Raw genomic sequence first — 14,635 nt, forward strand, 5'->3', positions numbered from 1 at the left:
TATAGGTAAAAAAATGGGATTAGGTCCTAAAAGCTGAATATAGGGAGTTAGGAGGTAAATTAAAAAATAGAACCTCGAAGGTAGTAATCTCAGGATTGCTACCAGTGCCACATGCTAGTCAGAGTAGAAATAGAAGGATATTTCAGCTGAAAACATCGCTAGAGGAATGGTGCAAGGGGGAGGGATTCTAATTCCTGGGACATTGGAACCGGTTCTGGGGGAGGTGGGACCCGTACAAAATGGACGGTTTGCACCTGGGCAGGGCCAGGACCGATGTCCTAGGGGGAGTGTTTGCTAGTGCTGTTGGGGAGGGTTTAAGCTAAAATGGCAGGGGGTTGGGAACCTGTGCAGGGAGACAGAGGAAAGCAAAGCAAGGATAGAAACAAAAGACAGGAAGTAGAAAAGCAAAAGTGGAATGCACAGAAATCCAGGGTGTAAATCAAACAGGGCTACAGTAAATAATAATTCTAAAGGATTATGAGTGTTAAAAAAACAAGCTTGAATGCTTTGTGTCTTAATGCGAGGAACATTCATAATAAGGTGGATGAATTAGCTGCACAAATAGATGTAAATGGATATGATGTAATTGGAATTTCTGAGACATGGCTTCAGGGTGACCAAGGCTGGAAATTCAACATCCAGGGGTATTCAATATTCAGGAAGGACAGGCAAAAAGGAAAAGGAGGTGGGGTAGTATTGCTGGTTAAAGAGGAGATTAACACAATAGTAAGGACGAATATTAGATCTGATGATGTGGAATCTGTATGGGTAGAGCTGAGAAATGCCATGGGGCAGAAAACATTAGTGGCAGTTGTATACAGACCCCCAAAGAGTAATGCTGAGGTTGGGGATGTCATTAAATGAGAAATTAGAGACGCGTGCAATAAGGGCACAGCAGTTATCATGGGTGACTTTAATCTACACATACATTGGGCTAACCAAATTGGTAACAATACTGTGGAGGAGGAATTCCTAGAGTGTATACGGGATGGTTTCCTGGACCAATATGTCGAGGAACCAACTAGAGATCAGGCCATCTTAGACTGGGTATTATGTCATGAGAAAGGATTAATTAGCAATCTTGTTGTGCGAGGCCCCTTGTGGAGGAGCGATCATAATACGATAGAATTCTTCATTAAGATGGAGAGTGAAGTAGTTGACTCAGAGACTAGGGTCCTGAATTTAAATAAAGGTAACTACGATGGTATGAGGCGCAAGTTGGCTAGGATAGATTGGGGAATGTTACTTAAAGGGTTGACAGTGGATAGGCAATGGCAAACATTTAATGATCGCATGGATGAAATACAGAATTTGTTCATCCCTGTTTGGCATAAAAATAAAACAAAAAAGGTGACTCAACCGTGGGTAACAAGGGAAATTAGGGATAGCATAAGATCCAAAGACAGGACATATAAATTGGACAGAAAAAGCAGCAAACCTGAGGATTGGGAGCAGTTTAGTATTCAGCAAAGGAGGACAAAGGGATTAATTAAGAGGGGGGAAATAGAATATGAGAGTAAGCTATCAGGGAACATAAAAACTGCCTGTAAAAGCTTCTATAGATATGTGAAGAGAAAAAGATTGGTGGTCAAGCATAGGTCCCTTGCAGTCAGAATCAGGGGAATTTATAATGGGGAACAAAGAAATGGCAGACCAATTAAATACATACTTTGGTCCTGTCTTCACAAAGGAGGACACAAATAGCCTTCCAGAGATGTCGGGGCACATAGGGTCTAATGAGAGGGAGGAATTGAATGAAATCAGTATTTGTAGGGAAATGGTGTTAGGGAAATTGACGGTATTAAAGGCCAATAAATCCCCAGGGCCTGATAATCTACATCCTAGGGTACTTAAGGAAGTGGCCCTAGAAATAGTAGATGCGTTGCTGGTCATCTTCCAAAATTCTATAGACTCTGGACTAGTTCCCATGGATTGGAGGGTAGCTAATATAACCCTACTATTTAAAAAAGGTGGTAGAGAGAAAACGGGGAATTATAGACCGGTAAGCCTGACATCGGTAGTGGGGAAAATGCTAGAGTCTATTATAGAAGATGCAATAGCAGAGCACTTGGAAAACAGTGACAGGATCGGACAAAGTCAACATGGATTTACAGAAGGTAAATCATGCTTGACTAATCTACTGGAAATTTTTGAGGATGCAAATGGTAGAATAGATAATGGAGAACCAGTGGATATCGTGTATTTGGACATTCAGAAGGCTTTCAATAAGGTCCCGCATAAGAGATTGGCGTGCAAAGTGAAAGCACATGGGATTGGGGGTAAAGTACTGACTTGGATAGAGAACTGGTTGGCAGACAGGATGCAAAGAGTTGGTAAAACGGGTCTTTTTCCGAGTGGCAGCCAGTGACTAGTGGGGTACCGCAGGGATCAGTTCTAGGACCCCAGCTATTCACAATATATATTAATGAACTAGATGTAGATGACACAAAGCTGGGTGGGTGTGTGTGTTGTGACGAGGATGCTGAGAAACTCCAGTATGATTTGGACAGGTTGGGTGGTTGGGCAGAAGCATGGCAGATGCAGTATAATGTGGATAAATGTGAGGTTATCCACTTTGGTGGCAAAAACAGGAAGACAGATTATTATCTAAACGGCAATAGATTGGGAAAAGGGGACGTGCAACGAGACCTGGGTGTCCCTGTGCACCAGTTGCTGAAGGTAAGCATGCAGGTGCAGCAAACGGTTAAGAATGCAAATGGTAAGATGGCCTTCATTGCAAGAGGATTCGAGTACAGGAGCAAGGATGTCTTGCTGCAGTTGCACAGGGCCTTGGTGAGACCACACCTTGAGAATTGTGTGCAGTTTTGGTCGCCTTATCTGAGGAAGGGTGTTCTTGCCATGGAGGGAGTGCAGCGAAGATTCACCAGACTGATACCTGGGATTGCAGGAATGACGTATGAAGAGAGATTGGGTCTGTAGTAACCTGGGAGGTTATGAGTAACCTGATCCACCAGGTGGTGCTGTGGCAATTGCTCTCCTGAGTTAAGTCTGATCTGTACTATTGTACTCTTTGTTTTTTCTGCCTCATGGCAGAAGCTTTTATGTTCAAGGGTTGATTAAACCATGTTACGGAGTTAACCGGTGTCCGTCTCCATCTATGGCCACCTCAAGATACCACATATGGTGACGAGAATAAAGGACGGAAAAGTTTTGGTGGATCAGTCATAGTTAGGGAGTATTCGGAAGAGGTGCTCGGGTTGGTTAGCAAACTAGTCGGAAAAGCACGAGGCTAGGCAGCAGGAGTCGAAACGGAGTTTGATTTTTTGGCTGAAGTGACCGGACTCCAAGGATGGCAGGAACGGTAGGCTCCGTGGCACCTTTTGACAGCAAGTCACAGTCTTGGGAGGAGTATTGTGAAATACTGGGCCATTTCTTTATGGCAAACGAGGTGGACAGTGCTGAAAAGAAAAGGGCCATTTTACTGAGTTGTGTGGGAGCGCAAACCTATACACGGATGAGGAATCTGCTGAGCCCAGAGCGGCCAGGAGAAAAATCTTTTGACGAGTTGGTGAGTCTACTAAAGAATCATTTCAATCCGAAACCTAGTGAAATAGTACAGAGATGGAAATTCAATTCGAGGATTAGGAGGCCGGAAGAAAGCGTTACCGAGTATGTGGAGGAGCTTCGGAAGCTCGCACAGGACTGTAATTTTGGAAATGCGCTCACAGTCATGTTAAGGGACAGACTAGTATGCGGAGTTAACAACGACAGTATACAGCAAAGGTTGCTGTCAGAAGAAGGATTAACGTTTGAGACGGCACTTAAAAAAGCACAAGCCATGGAGACGGCTAACAAGGACATTAAGGACTTAAATAGTATGAGCAAGGAGAAATGGAGTAAACCAGGGGGAGGAGCTGTTTTCAAGATGGAAGCTGGTGCGAGAAGTCCACCAGTCGGGGTTGGGGATTGCTACCGATGTGGCGGGACGAGCCATTATGCAAAGGACTGCAGGTTTGCAAAGGCAAAGTGCCACAATTGTGGAAAAATAGGGCACTTAAAGAAAGTCTGTAAAAGGGCAGTGAGTGAGAGAAGCAGTGCTAAAGGGGCAAAGCATGCAAAAGGGGGGAGGGAGAAGTACACAAAGTGGGCAAATTACATACAAGAGGAGGAAGAGTCTAGTGAGTCTAGTGAGGAGGTTTTCACTGTATACAGTATAGACACTTCAAGGCCCAACGTACCCCCTCTCACTCAGTATTTGATAGTGAACGGAGGTCAAGTAAAGTTTGAGATTGACACCGGATGTAGTGTAACCATAATGTCACAGACTGAGTACGCCAAGCTATGGGGGGAAGCAAAAGTACCAGAGCTAGGTACATGCCCCATTAGTCTCAAAACCTACACAGGACAGAAGGTGGACATTTTGGGGGCGGCCGAAGTACAAGTGGAACACAAAGGAGTCACCAAAGAGCTTATGGTGGTAGTGGTAGCAGGGTCAGGGCCAAACCTGTTAGGGCGAGGGTGGATCAGTGAGTTGAGTGTGTATTGGCAGGCAATGAATAAAATGGAGGACAGTACAGAAGCACTGCAAGAAGTGCTGATGAAGCATGAGTTAGTGTTCAAGGACAAACTGGGCACCTTAAGGGGAGCCACAGCCAAGATTCATGTAGCCAGTGATGCCACGCCTCGTTTCTTTAAAGCAAGGTCGGTACCTTTTGCAATGAAAACCAAGGTTGAGGCGGAACTAGATCGCCTGCTAAGGGACAAAGTAATAGAACCAGTGAAATTTTCAGACTGGTCGGCACCAATAGTCCCGGTATTGAAGCCCGACGGTAACGTAAGGGTGTGTGGTGACTATAAGTTAACAGTGAACAGAGTATCATCACTGGAACAGTACCCTATTCCGAGAATGGAGGACATGTTAACATCGCTCGCTGGGGGAGAAAGATTCAGCAAACTGGACATGAGTCATGCGTATCAGCAGATATTGCTAGATGAAGAATCAAAAAAAATTGTCACAGTGAACACGCACAAGGGGCTGTTCACGTATGCCAGGTTACCATTTGGTGTCAGTTCTAGCCCAGCAATATTCCAACGGACTATGGAGGGCATTCTGCAGGGCATTCCAAAGGTAAAGTCATGCACTATATTTCAGGAACAGAGGAAAGCACCTGCTGGGGCACCACTCCATCCCTGGGAGTGGCCCAGCAAACCCTGGAGGAGAATTCACATAGACTATGCGGGACCTTTCATGGGCAAAATGTTTTTGGTGCTGGTTGACGCTCACTCAAAGTGGATCGACGTTTATCCAGTGAGCTCTGCAATGACTGATGTCACACTGAATTGTCTCAGGAACAGCTTCAGCACGCATGGTATTCCAGAAATGATTGTATCCGACAATGCACAGTGTTTTGTTAGTGAAGGGAGCAAAGAATTCATGGTAAGGAATGGAATCACACATGTCACCTCGGCTCCATATCACCCAGCCTCAAATGGGTTAGCCGAGCGAGCCGTGCAGACTTTTAAGGAGCTCATGAGGAAGAGCTCAGGTGACACCCTGGAGACCAAGCTCAATAGAGCCTTGTTTAGTTATCATATAACACCCCAAGCTACCACGGGGCTTTCTCCGGCTGAGTTGATGATGGGGAGAAAGTTGCGGTGCACGTTAGACCTGATACACCCAGATCTCAAAAGCAAGGTTGAGACAAAACAAACAAACCAAAAAGCGTACCATGACAAACATACTAAAGCTCGCCATTTCGCCATAGGGGACTCTGTCTACACCCGGAACTTCGGTTATGGACCTAAATGGATACCAGGACTAATCCAGGACATTACAGGACCTGTGTCGTACTCCGTGTTACTAGGGGATGGTCGAGGGGATTGTCGGCATGTGGATCAGCTTTTCAGCCGGCAGCAGGTGGAACTGTCTCAGATGGAACAAAGGGCAGTAGAGGAGGCTGTTCCAGGACACAGCACGGCTTATAAGGTGCCAGTGGACACTGGTACTGCCAGGCCACAGCGGGACAGAGTAAACCCAACATCAGAGACTACTCCAATCTCAAGTGCGAATGAATCTGAGAATCCACCACAAGTGGAATTAAGACGTTCACAAAGGATTCGCAAGCAACCAGAAAGACTTATACAAACCTGTTAAATTAGTCAGGGGTTAACCATGGTTAGAGCATACTGGTTAATTAAAACGTAGTACCTAGTAAGGGTTATTGTTTAAGAATTGCATACGGCAATCTTAAGGGGGAAGGAGTGTAGTAACCTGGGAGGTTATGAGTAACCTGATCCACCAGGTGGTGCTGTGGCAATTGCTCTCCTGAGTTAAGTCTGATCTGTACTGTTGTACTCTTTGTTTTTTCTGCCTCATGGCAGAAGCTTTTATGTGCAAGGGTTGATTAAACCATGTTACGGAGTTAATTGGTGTTCGTCTCCATCTATGGCCACCTCAAGATACCACAGGGTCGATCTTGCTTATATTCACTAGAGTTTAGAAGAATGAGAGGGGATCTCATTGAAACTTATAAAATTCTAACAGGACTAGACAGACTAGATGCAGGAACGATGTTCCCGATGGTGGGGGAGTCCAGAACCAGGGGTCACAGTCTAAGGATAAGGGGTAAGCCATTTAGGACTGAGATGAGGAGGAATTTCTTCACCCACAGAGTGGTGAACCTGTGGAATTCTCTACCACAGAAGGCAGTTGAGGCCAATTCATTAAATATATTCAAGAAGGAGTTGGATATATTTCTAAAGGCTAGAGGGATCAAGGGATATGGGGGGAAAGCAGGGACAGGGTACTGAATTTGATGATCAGCCATGATCTCATTAAATGGTGCAACAGGCTCGAGGGGCCGAATGGCCTACTCCTGCTCCTATCTTCTCTTTCTATTTTAATAGAATCATAGAAATTTAGGAGGCCTTTCGACCCATCGTATCTGTGCCGGCTGAAAAGAGCTATCCAGCCTAATCACACTTTCCATATCTTGCTCCGTAGCCTTGTAGGTTACGGCACTTCAAGTGCATATGCTTGTACTTTTAAAATCTGTTGAAGGTTTCTGCCTCTACCACCCTTTGAGGCATTGAGTTCCAGACCCCCACCACCCACTGGGTGAAAAAAGTTCTCATCAACGCCCGTCTAATCGTTCTACCAATTAGTTTAAGTCTATGACCCCTGGTTATTGACCTCTGCTAGGGGAAATAGGTCATTCCTATCCACTCTATCTAGGCCCCTCATAATTTTATACAACTCAATCAAGTCTCCCCTCAGCCTCCTCTGTTCCAAAGAAAACAACCCCAACCTATTGTAGGGACAGTGTCTGTTTAGCAACCTAATCTCCCCCAGGATCCACCTCCCTCGACAGACTCACATTGGAAATTGTTGGGTGCTCCTGGGCTCAGAAGTACTGGGGGTTAAACCCAGCAGCTTCTCCTCCAGCTCCACTCCAGCTCAAACTGAAGGAACAAAAAGACCTACGCAGGCGGCCAGGGACCTACCTTCCGTCAGCCTGCAATAAAACTCTTCCTGACAGCCGCTGATTAATGGTGGCCGTAACACCCACAATTCCCGCGCCCCAGAAACCACTCTATCGAACGCACTGATTTCCCCGTTGAGAGTGCGCATGCTCCCCGGGGCCGCGGGCCATGCTGGGAGCCTGGCTCATGTCCTTTGTCCCGAGTTGGACGCGGTGGAACTGGCTGAAGAAACTTGGAACGGCGGCTCGGATGGGGCGGCGCTCCACCCTGGATTTCCAATATTCTATAGATTCTGGAATGGTTCCTGCAGATTGGAGGATAGCAAATGTAACCCCGCTATTTTAGAAAGAAGGGAGAGAGAAAACGGGGAACTATAGACCTGTTAGCCTCACATCAGTAGTTGGGAAAATGCTGGAATCTATTATAAAGGATGCAATAACTGGGCACTTAGAAACTAATAGTAAGATTGGGCAGTGTCAGCATGGATTTACGAAAGGGAAATCCTGTTTGACAAACCTATTGGAGTTCTTTGAGGATGTAACTAGTGGAGTAGACAAAGGGGAACCGGTAGATGTGGTGTATCTGGTTTTTCAGAAGGCCTTCGATAATGTCCCACACAAGAGGTTGATGAAAAAAATTAGGACACATGGAATTGGGGGTAATATACTAGCATGGATTGAGAATTGGTTAACAGACAGAAAACAAAGAGTAGGTTAAAGGGGTCTTTTTCAGGATGGCAGGCTGTGACGAGTGGGGTACCGCAAGGATCGGTGCTTGGGCCCCAGCTATTCACAATCTATATCAATGATTTGGATGAGGGGACTAAATGTAACATTTCCAAATTTGCTGATGATACAAAGCTAGGTGGCAGTGTCAGTTGTGAAGAGGATGTGGAAAGGCTTCAAGGGGATCTCAACAGGCTCAGTGAGTGGGCGCGAACATGGCAGATGGAATATAATGTGGCTAAATGTGAAGTTATCCACTTTGGTAGAAAAAACAGAAAGGCAGAGTATTTCCTAAATGGTGAACGATTGGGGAATGCAGATGCTCAAAGGAACCTGGGTGTCCTTGTACATGAGTCACTGAAAGTGAATGTGCAGGTGCAGCAAGCCATTAGGAAGGCAAATGGTATGCTGGCCTTCATTACAAGAGGATTTGAGTACAGGAGTAAAGAAGTCTTACTCCAATTATATAGGGCCTTGGTGAGACCACACCTGGAGTACTGTGTACAATTTTGGTCTCCTTACCTATGGAAGGATATACTTGCCATAGAGGGAGTGCAACCAAGGTGCACGAGATTGATTCCTGGGATGGCGGGACTGTCGTATGAGAAGAGATTGAGTAAACTAGGCCCGTATTCTCTTGAATTCAGAAGAATGAGAGGGGATCTCATTGAAGCATACAAAATCATTACAGGGATGGATAGGGTGGATGCTGGGGGAATGTTTCCCTTAGCTGGGGAGCCTAGAACCAGGGGCCACAGCCTCAGGATAAAGGGTAGGCCATTCAGGACTGAGATGAGAAGAAATTTCTTCACACAGAGGGTGGTGAATTTTTGGAATTCTCTACCCCAGTGGGCTGTGGAGGCTCAGTCATTGGGTATATTCAAAACAGAAGTCGATAGATTTCTGACTGGTAAAGGCATCAAGCGATATGGCGATAGGGCCGGTGAATGGAGTTGAGGCAGAAGATCAGCCATGATCTCATTGAATGGCAGAGCAGGCTCGAATGGCCTACTCCTGCTCCTATTTCTTATGTTCTTATGTTCTATCCAATCATTCCTCGAAGTTAAAATTCTCCAGTCCGGGCAACATCCTCGTAAATCTCTTCTGTCCCCTCTGTAGTGCAATCACATCCTTCCTGTAATCTGGTGACCAGAACTGAAACGTTAACTCTGTCTCTCTCTCCACAGAGCCTGAATATCCCAGCATTTTCTGTTTTTATTTTATTGTTTTATATAGTTCAAGCATAACCTTCCTGCTCTTACATTATATGCCTTGGCTATTAAAGGAAATTATCCCATATGCCTTCTTACCCACCTTATCTAACTGTCCTGCTACTGTCAGGACAGTGGATAGGCAATGGCAAACATTCAAAGATCACATGGATGAACTACAGAATTTGTTCATCCCAGTTTGGCATAAAAATAAAACAAAAAAGGTGACTCAACCATGGCTAACAAGGGAAATTAGGGATAGCATAAGAACTAAGGAGAGGACATATAAATTGGTCGGAAAAAGCAATAAACCTGAGGATTGGGAGCTGTTTAGGATTCAACAAAGGAGGACAAAGGACTCGTTAAGAAGGGGGAAATAGAGTATGAGAGTAAGCTTGCAGGGAACATAAAAACTGACTGTAAAAGCTTTTATAGATATGTGAAGAGAAAAAGATTGGTGAAGTCAAGCGTAGGTCCCTTGCAGTCAGAATCAGGGGAATTTATAATGGGGAACAAAGAAATGGCAGACAAATTAAATGCATACTTTGATTCTGTCTTCACAAAGGAGGACACAAGTAAACTTCCAGAGATGTCGGGAAACATAGGTTCTAATGAGAGGGAGGAATTGAAAGAAATCAGTATTTGTAAGGAAATGGTGTTAGGGAAATTGACGGGATTGAAGGCCGATACATCCCCAGGGCCTGATAATCTATATCCTATGGTACTTAAGGAAGTGGCCCTAGAAATAGTAGATGCATTGCTGTTCATCTTCCAAAATTCTACAGACTCTGGAACAGTACCCATGGATTAGAGGGTAGCTAATATTACCCCACTATTCAAAAAAGGTGATAGAGAGAAAACGGGGAATTACAGACCGGTAAGCCTGACATCGGTAGTGGGGAAAATGCTAGAGTCCATTATAAAAGATGTAATAGCAGAGCACTTGGAAAACAGTGACAGGATCGGACAAAGTCAACATGGATTTACAAAAAGTAAATCGTGCTTGACTAATCTACTGGAATTTTTTGGGGATGTAACTGATAAAATAGATAAGGGAGAACCAGTGGATGTGGTGTATTTGGACTTTCAGAAGGCTTTCGATAAGGTCCCGCATAAGAGATTAGCGTGTAAAGTTAAGGCACATGGGATTGGGGGCAAGGTATTGACTTGGATAGAGAACTGATTGGCAGACAGAAAGCAAAGAGTTGAAATAAACGGCTCTTTTTCCGAGTGGCATGCAGTGACTAGTGGGGTACCGCAGGGATCGGTCCTTGGACCCCAGCTATTCATAATATATATTAATGATCTAGACAAGGGAACTAGATGTAATATCTCCAAATATGCAGACGACACAAAGCTGGGTGGGTGTGTGAGCTGTGAGGAGGATGCCGAGAAACTCCAGGATGATTTGGAGAGGTTGGGTGACTGAGCAAAAGCATGGCAGATGCAATATAACGTGGATAAATGTGAGGTTATCCACTTTGGTGGCAAAAACAGGAAGGCAGATTATTATCTGAATGGCAATAGATTGGGAGAAGGAGAAGTGCAACGAGACCTGGGTGTCCTTGTGCACCAGTTGCTGAAGGTAAGCATGCAGGTGCAGCAGGTGGTTAAGAAGGCAAATGTTATGTTGGCCTTCGTAGCGAGAGGGTTTGAGTAAATGAACAAGGATGTCTTGCTGAAGTTGTACAGGGCCTTGGTGAGACCACATCTTGAGTATTGTGTGCAGTTTTGGTTGCCTTATCGGAGGAAACATGCTCTTGCCATGGAAGGAGTTCAGCGAAGATTCACCAGGCTGATACCTGGGATGGCAGGAATGACGTATGAGGAGAGATTGGGTCGATTGGGCTTGTACTCGCTGGAGTTTAGAAGAATGAGAGGGGATCCCATTGAAACTTATAAAATTCTGACAGGACTGGACAGACTAGATGCAGGAAGGATGTTCCCGATGGTCGGGGAGTCCAGAACCAAGGGTCACAGTCTAAGGATAAGGGGTAGGCCAGTTGGGACAGAAATGAGGAGGAATTTCTTCACCCAGAGAGTGGTGAACCTGTCGAATTCTCTAAAACAGAAGGCAGTAGAGGCCAATTCATGAAATATATTCAAGAAGGAGTTGGATATATTTCTTAAGGCTAAAGGGGTCAAGGGGTATGGGGAGAAAGCAGGGACTGGGTACTGAATTTGGATGATCAGCCATGATCGCATTGAATGGCAGAGCAGGCTCGAGGGGCCGAATGGCCTACTCCTGCTCCTATCTTCTATGTTTCAGCCATTTCTTTGTTCCCCATTATAAATTCCCCTGATTCTGACTGCAAGGGACCTACGCTTGACTTCACCAATCTTTTTCTCTTCACATATCTATAGAAGCTTTTACAATCTGTTTTTATGTTTCCTGCAAGCTTACTCTCATACTCTATTTCCCCCTCTTAATTAATCCCTTTGTCCTCCTTTGCTGAATCCTAAACTGCTCCCAATCCTCAGGTTTGCTGCTTTTCTGGCCAATTTATATGTCCTCTCCTTGGATCTTATGCTATCCCTAATTTCCCTTGTTACCCACGGTTGAGTCACCTTTTTTGTTTTATTTTTATGCCAAACAGGGATGAACAAATTCTGTAGTTCATCCATGCGATCTTTAAATGTTTGCCATTGCCTATCCACTGTCAACCCTTTAAGTAACGTTCCCCAATCCATCCTAGCCAACTCCCGCCTCATATCATCGTAGTTTCCTTTATTTCAATTCAGGTCCCTAGTCTCTGAGTGAACTACTTCACTCTCCATCTTAATGAAGAATTCTGTCATATTATGATCGCTCCTCCCCAACGGGCCTCACACAACAAGATTGCTAATGAATCCTTTCTCGTTACATAATACCCAGCCTAAGATGGCCTGATCTCTAGTTGGTTCCTCGACCTATTGGTCCAGGAAACCATCCCATATACACTCTAGGAATTCCTCCTCCACATTATTGTTACTAATTTGGTTAGCCCAATGTATGTGTAGATTAAAGTCACCCATGATAACTGCTGTGCCCTTATTGCACGTGTCTCTAATTTCCCGTTTAATGCCATCCCCAACCTCAGCATTACTGTTTGGGGGTCTGTATACAACTCCCACTAACGTTTTCTGCCCCTTGGTATTTCTCAGCTCTACCCATACAGATTCCACATCATCAGAGCTAATATTCTTCCTTACAATTGTGTTAATCTCCTCTTTAACCAGCAATGCTACCCCACCTCCTTTTCCTTTTTGCCTGTCCTTCCTGAATATTGAATACCCCTGGATGTTGAATTTCCAGCCTTGGTCACCCTGAAGCCATGTCTCAGTAATTCCAATTACATCATATCCGTTTACATCTATTTGCACAGCTAATTCATCCACCTTATTATGAATGCTCCTCGCATTAAGACACAAAGCCTTCAGGCTTGTTTTTGTAACACATTGTCCTTTTAGAATTATGATTTACTGTAGCCCTGTTTGATTTACACCCTTAATTTCTCTGCATTCCACTTTTGCTTGTCTACTTCCTGTCTTTTGTTTCTATCCTTGCTTCCCTTTCCTCTTTCTCCCTGCTCAGGTTCCCAACCCCCTGCCATTTTAGTTTAAACCCTCCCCCAGAGCACTAGCAAACACTCCCCCTAGGACATCAGTCCCGGTCCAGCCCAGGTGCAAACCGTCTGGTTTGTACTGGTCCCACCTCCCCCAGAATCGGTTCCAATGTCCCAGGAATTTGAATCCCTCCCCTTTGCACCATTCCTCTAGCCACATATTCATCTGAAATATCCTTCTATTTCTACTCTGACTAGCACGTGGCACTGGTAGCAATCCTGAGATTACTACCTTTGAGGTCCTATTTTTTAATTTACCTCCTAACTCCCTATATTCAGCTTTTTGGACCTCATCCTGTTTTTTACCTATATCGTAGGCACCTATATGCACCACGACAACTGGCTGTTCACCCTCCCCTTCCAAAATGTTCTGCAGCCGCTCTGAGACATCCTTGACCCTTGCACCAGGGAGGCAACACACCATGCTGGAGTCTCGTTTGCGGCCGCAGAAACACCTATCTGTTCCCCTTTGATGCGCTATCAACAATACCAAAGACTACGAGATGGACTTAAATGAAGTAGGCTTTTATTGACTAAGAACTAGAGCATGCCTCTGCTAGTGAATCCATCCTAAGAGCTCCCGGGGGAAGGGTGGTGAGTCACCTTTATACCCGGGCTTAGGGGTGGAGCCAGGGGCTGAGACATGCCTGGACTTGTACAGGGTTAACAGTGGTTTACCACACAGGCATGTACAGGTTAACAGTGGTTTACCACATTCACCCCTCGTTTGAAAAAGAGTCCGGCGGGGTGAAGTGTTTCAAAAGTTCGTATACGAAAGTCTCTCCGGGGGGCTTGTCTGCCGTAATGATCTTCGTGGTGCCGGTTGCAGCGGTTCTTTGCCCGCGGCCGCTTCTCGCGTGGGACGGAGCACTGGCGTGTCGTCCTCTCGGGGTTGGGATGGCACCGGCATGTCGTCAGTTCATGGTAGACACCCCGGTGGTGCGTCGTGGGTAGTGGTGGTGGGTGGAGGTAGTGGATGGTGATCGATGGTGTTTCGGGTGGTACCTGAGGGTGCGAGGTCTTGAATTGAGACTGTGTCCTCCCGCCCGTCAGGATACGCCACGTAGGCGTACTGTGGGTTGGCGTGGAGGAGGTGAACCTTTTCGACCAGGGGGTCCGTCTTATGGCTCCTCTCGTGTTTCCTGAGCAGGACAGGTCCCGGAGACGTCAGCCATGGCGGTAGTGATGTCACTGAGGTGGATTTCCTGGGGAAGACGAACATCTTCTCGTGAGGGGTGGCGTTTGTGGCAGTACAGAGCAGTGATTGTATGGAGTGGAGCGCATCAGGGAGGACATCTTGCCAGCGGGAGATTGGGAGGCCCTTGGATTTTAGGGCGAGCATGGCGGTCTTCCACACCATTGCGTTCTCCCTCTCTACCTGTCCGTTACCCCGGGGGTTGTAGCTGGTAGTCCTGCTCGTGGCTATGCCCTTCTCGAGCAGGTACTGGCGCAGCTCGTCGCTCATGAACGACGAGCCCCTGTCGCTGTGGATGTAATTGGGGAAGCCAAATATGGCGAACAGGTCGTGGAGGCACCTGATGACTGTGGCGCTGGTCATGTCCGGGCAGGGGATGGCGAAGGGGAAACGGGAGTACTCATCAATAATATTGAGGAAGTACGTGTTGCAGTCAGAGGAGGGAAGGGGCCCCTT

The sequence above is a fragment of the Somniosus microcephalus genome, unplaced genomic scaffold, assembly GCF_052327205.1.
Source record: "Somniosus microcephalus isolate GS21.2 unplaced genomic scaffold, FLI_Smic_1.0 unresolved_chr1, whole genome shotgun sequence".
In the NCBI taxonomy this organism is placed as follows: Eukaryota; Metazoa; Chordata; class Chondrichthyes; order Squaliformes; family Somniosidae; genus Somniosus; species Somniosus microcephalus.